The sequence below is a fragment of the Gymnodraco acuticeps genome, unplaced genomic scaffold, assembly GCF_902827175.1.
Source record: "Gymnodraco acuticeps unplaced genomic scaffold, fGymAcu1.1, whole genome shotgun sequence".
NCBI classification, from domain to species: domain Eukaryota; kingdom Metazoa; phylum Chordata; class Actinopteri; order Perciformes; family Bathydraconidae; genus Gymnodraco; species Gymnodraco acuticeps.
Genome location: NW_022989799.1, coordinates 4,177,927 through 4,183,562, shown reverse-complemented (window position 1 = coordinate 4,183,562; position 5,636 = coordinate 4,177,927).

Sequence of the window (5,636 nt, the reverse complement as noted above, 5' to 3'; positions counted from 1 at the left end):
TTCTCTTGCTTAATCGATTTGAAACCAAGTCTAACGTAGCTTAAACTTAACGTTAGCTTTCTAGCTAACACAACACATTCACGCACCTTTCTCTGTGGGTGTTTTTGTAGTGACGAATGAAGTTGGATGTTGTGGTGGTCGTGTCACTGATCTTTATGCTGCAGACCCTGCATACCATTACATTACATTGCATTCAGCTGACGCTTTTATCCAAAGCGACTTACAATAAGTACATTCGACCAGGAAGACACAACCTTGAAGAAAACAGAATCATAAGTACATCAGGTTTCATAGAGCCAAACATTTCAAGTGCTACTCAACTGGCTTTAGGTAAGCCAGTCCTTTATTAGTATATAAGTGCTTTGTTAATAGTTCTAACGCTCGAAGTGGAGTCGAAAGAGATGAGTTTTCAGTTTGCGCCGGAAGATGTGCAAGCTATCTGCCGTCCTGATGTCAATGGGGAGCTCATTCCACCATCTTGGAGCCAGGACAGCAAACCCACGTGTTTTCGCCGATGGGAACTTGGGTCCCCCTCGCAGCGAGGGCGCAACGAGTCATTTGGCTGATGCAGAGCGTAGTGCACGCGCTGGGGTGTACGGTTTAACCATGTCCTGGATGTAGGAAGGGCCAGATCAATTCGCAGCATGGTAAGCAAGTACCAGTGTCTTGAAGTGGATTCTAGCAGTTACCGGAAGCCAGTGAAGGGAGCGGAGTGGTGTGGGAGAATTTAGGAAGGTTGAAGACCAGATGAGCCGCTGCATTCTGGATGAGCTGCAGAGGTCGGATGGCACATGCAGGTAGACCAGCCAGGAGGGAGTTGCAGTAGTCTAGGCGTGAGATGACGAGAGCCTGGACCAGAACCTGAGTCGCTTTCTGAGTCAGCTGGGGACGTATCTTCCTGATGTTGTAAAGCGTGTATCTGCAGCAACGGGTTGTAGCAGCGATGTTTGCAGTGAAGGACAGGTTGTTATCTAGGGTCACACCCAGATTCCTTGCAGTCTGAGTCGGGGAAACAACTGAGGTGCCGATGTTGATTGTTAGGTCAAGAGTGGGACAATCTTTTCCCGGGAGGAAGAGCAGCTCAGTCTTGTCAAGGTTGAGCTTGAGGTCGTGAGCAGACATCCACTGAGAGATGTCAGCTAGACAAGCAGAGATGCGTGCGACGACCTGGGTCTCTGAGCGGGGAAAGGACAGAATTAATTGGGTGTCGTCAGCGTAGCAGTGGTAAGAAAAACCATGCGGGCTAATGACTGATCCGAGCGAGTTTGTGTACAGGGAGAAGAGGAGGGGACCAAGAACAGAGCCCTGAGGGACCCCCGTAGTTAATTGACAAGGGTCGGACTCAGACCCTCTCCAAGTCACCCTGTAGGTACGGTCTTTCAGGTATGAGGTGAGGAGGGAAAGTGCAGAGCCTGAAACTCCAAGTTTTTGGAGAGTGCGAAGGAGGATCTGATGATTCACCATGTCGAATGCAGCAAACAGGTCCAACAGGATGATGACAGAGGGGAGGGATGCAGTTTTGGCAGTGTGCAGTTCCTCCGTGACAGCAATGAGAGCAGTTTCTGTGGAGTGACCTGCCTTGAAACCAGACTGGTGCGGATCCAGAAGGTTGTTCTGATTGAGATAACAGGAGAGTTGTTTAAAGACAGCGCGTTCAAGTGATTTAGACAGGAACGGGAGGAGAGAGACAGGCCTGTAGTTTATAACATCAGACGGGTTGAGAGTGGGTTTCTTTAGGAGAGGGTTTACTCTTGCCTCCTTGAGACTGTTTGGAAAGTGACCAGAAGTTAGAGAAGTGTTGATGAAATGGGTGAGAAACGGTAGAATATCAGGAGCGATAGTCTGAAGGAGGTTTGAAGGGATAGGGTCCAGAGGACAGGTGGTAGGGCGGGCAGAGGTAATGAGGGTAAGAACCCCCCTTGGAGAGAGAGGGGAAAAGGAGGTAAGTGAGTTGGTGGAAGGAGGGTCTGGTGACCCAGCGGTGAGTAAAGGTGAGTCAGAAAAAGAAGAGCGAATATCATCAATCTTTTTTTCAAAGTGGGTAACAAAGTCGCTTGACAGAAGTGAGGAGGGGGGAGGAGCTTTTGGAGGGTCCAAGAGGGTGGAGAAGATGGAAAATAGTTTTTTAGGATTGGAATAGGAAGATTGGATCTTATCTTGAAAGAAAGTGCTTTTTGCCTGAGAGATCGAAGCAGAGAAAGAGGAGAGGAGAGCTTGATAGGTTAGGAGGTCGTCACGGTGTTTGGATTTCCACCATTTCCGCTCTGCTGCCCTAAGGACGGTTCTATTAGCACGCAGTGCATCATTTAGCCAGGGAGCAGGAGGGGACTGACGAGCCTGCCGAGATGTGAGAGGACAGAGCGAGTCCAGAGTGGATGAGAGAGTAGAGAGGAGAGTTTCTGCAGCAGAGTTTGGAGGTAGGAGTTGGAACGAATCAGAGGAAGGGAGGGCTGAGAGCACCGACGAGGCAAAGGTAGAGGGGGAGAGGGAGCGAAGGTTACGGCGGACAAGTGCAGGATGGGAAGAGATTAGTTTGTTATGTTTGGAAAGGGATAGAGAGAATGAAATGAAGAAGTGATCGGATGTGTGGAGCGGGTTTACAGAGAGGTTAGAAGTAGCGCAGTTCCTTGAGAATATGAGATCAAGGACATTGCCAGCTTTATGAGTTGGTGGGGACGGAGACAGTGAGAAAGCAAAGGCGGTTAACAGAGATGTTAGTTTGTCTATCTTCCCCGTCTGGAGGTTGAAGTCTCCGAGAAGTACAGCGGGAGGGCCAGTTTCAGGGATGAGTGAGAGGAGATTATCTAATTCCTCCAAGAAGTCCCCCAAGGCGCCTGGTGGACGGTAGAGAACAACAATGGTTAACTGTATAGGATGGGTTACTGTGACGGCATGGAATTCAAAGGTGGAAGGAGTGAAGTTAGGTAGCTTGAAGAGGGAAAAGCTCCATTTGGGAGAGAGCAGGAGACCAGTGCCACCTCCTCTGCCAGTGGGTCTGGGTGTATGGGAGAAGGAATATGCAGTGGAGAGAGCTGCTGGGGTGGATGTGTTGGATGGAGTAATCCAGGTCTCAGTGAGAGCAAGGAAATCCAGAGACTGCAGGGAGGCGTAGCCAGAGATGAAGTCAGCCTTAGGAACAGCTGACTGGCAGTTCCACAGGCCACCTGAAACTAGATGTTGGATCTCAGTGGAGCACGTGGGATAGACGAGAGCAGGCCGGTTATATCGATTACGAGATACACGGGGCCAGTGATAATTGCGAGAAGACACATGAACAGGAATGGAGAAAATACACATGATTATAGCATGAGGGGCTAAACAACAAAATAAAATGAAACAAAATAAAAACACCAGCGATACTTAGCTCAATCAAAGTAGGATTTGCCTCCCTCGTGACTCCCGCAGGACTCCAATGTCTTTGTCAGTCTTACTCCCGCAGGACTCCAATGTCTTTGTCAGTCTTTGTCTGTCTGACGCTGAAGCTGACGCTCCAGGAAAGAGCTACCTAAAATGGACTCCTGATTGCTCAGTTCTCACAGCTGTAGGGGCACGCCCCTCTAATTAGTTAACTATCTACAGCTGATGGGCGACAATAGACTGGCCCTGCCTATATTAATAATGCAGGCTTGAGTGCTGAGACCTGTCAAGCAGGTTTCGCCTGAGCAGATCTGAGATTTAAAATCTCTCAAAAGCGATTTAGCCGTTTAAGCTACAATAACAATTATACAGAGTCGAATAAATGAAACCGAGAAGTCTAATTAAACAAGAATATAACTTACAGTGGTTGCTGCGTCAATAGGTAATGTCGTCACCGGGTCCAGATGCACACATACCGCTGTTCTCTTCTTATTACCGTCATCGACAAAATAATCCTTGAATCCAAACTTCACTATTTGTGGAGTAAAGCTAGCCGCTGCCATGTTAACTGAGACTCCTGCCTTCTAGTGGGTTGCCAGGTTTGCGCGCATGGCGCTATAATCACGTTTTTCGAAAAAACTAAACGTAATATCTCAATACAAAAACAAAAGTCCTTTCAAGTCATCTATCTCAAGCTTAAGTCAAGTCTCAAGTCATGAATACCAAGTCAAAGTCAAGTCAAGTCTTTTATCAATGTTAGTCAAGCAAGTCTCGAGTCCAAAAATATGCGACTCGAGTCTGACTTGAGTCAAGTCTTGTGACTCGAGTCCCCACCTCTGCCATGAGGTGACATGAAATGAGCATGAAAGGGCCCATAAACGATTGCACAGGGACACAAACCAAACACAAAAAGAGGCAAAACAACCAAAAGAGGTGCTCAATTACACAATAGATTAAAAAATAATCACTGATGCAAAATGAACACTGTTTCCAAAGTGAACACAAAGAGAAAGCTACAATACCACAAATAGATTCTTGATTAGAGGAGATTAAAATCTGTTTTTGTTAAATGATCGCTAAACGACTACACAATTAGATGCTTAATTACAGCAGGGATACCAAAAAACTACAAAGACAACCACAAAGAAAGGAAATGCAGAACCCCAAAAAAACATAGAGATGCATATATAGACCAAAAATAACAACAAAGAGATACAAAATGACCAGAAAGACACAAAGCAAAATGAAAGAGAGAGGGACTACTGGGGCCCACTGTCTCATTATTCATTCATGGATACATTGCAATGTAAAATGATGTAAGGTCATTCTGCAGCTCTGTCAATTTGTCACCGCGGATATTATGAGGTTGATTGAGAGAGCCGATGATGTGGGGACGGTTTGCATTGATAGGAAGTGCTCAAAGATTAATGGGCGGCTCTTTGAGGAGGACACATGTACCCGCGGGAACATGCATCAGCCGTAATGTCTCTCCAGAGATGGTCTGAAGATAGAATATGAAGTGTCACTTTCCTCTCAAAGTTGCGTGACAAAAGGTCATGACGAACAATGAGTGACTAAGTGTGTAATGTGAGTAATGGTGTGGACACATTCCTCAAAAGTGAGAGCAAGCATCTGTGAATGAAACCATAAAAAAAGGAGCTGACACCCAAATCCAGCCCGGTTTGAATACCATCCGAAGCATTAATGCAGTGAAGAACATCACAGTATTCATCACAGGGATGTCTATCCTTTCATGTCAGACGACTGAAAAGGAGAGGACCATAAATAGATTGGAGACCAAATAGTGATAATGTCTGCAGACCTCACTGAGCAAACTTTCTCTTATATTGTTTCATGAGACAGTGATTTATTGGCTGTGCTGTGGAAGCTCCAATGCTTGTGTTGGGGCCAGTCAAAGCCAATGGGGGAAGGTGACAGAATAAGGACAGTGTGTATCCTTGCCTCTCAAGGCCTGTCAAGACGTCAACTCAACCGGAGAGAAGTGAAACCGCTGCATGGCTGGGCTGAAACAACAGAACAGAGAGAGGAGAAGCCTGCAGAGAGACGTCCAAAAGTTCTCATTTCGACCTTCATGCCTTCGCATCATACATTAATTGTTCTGTTACGTTTTGTTTCTATGGATACTCCCTTGCTAGCTTGCGTGGCTACATACAGCCTTCATCTAATTGGTTTTAGTGTTGAAAGTTAAACTGCAATCCAGGTCAAAGATAATATAATTTTAACTTTGAGTGCAGCTTTTAGCGGGAAAAGCTGTGCTT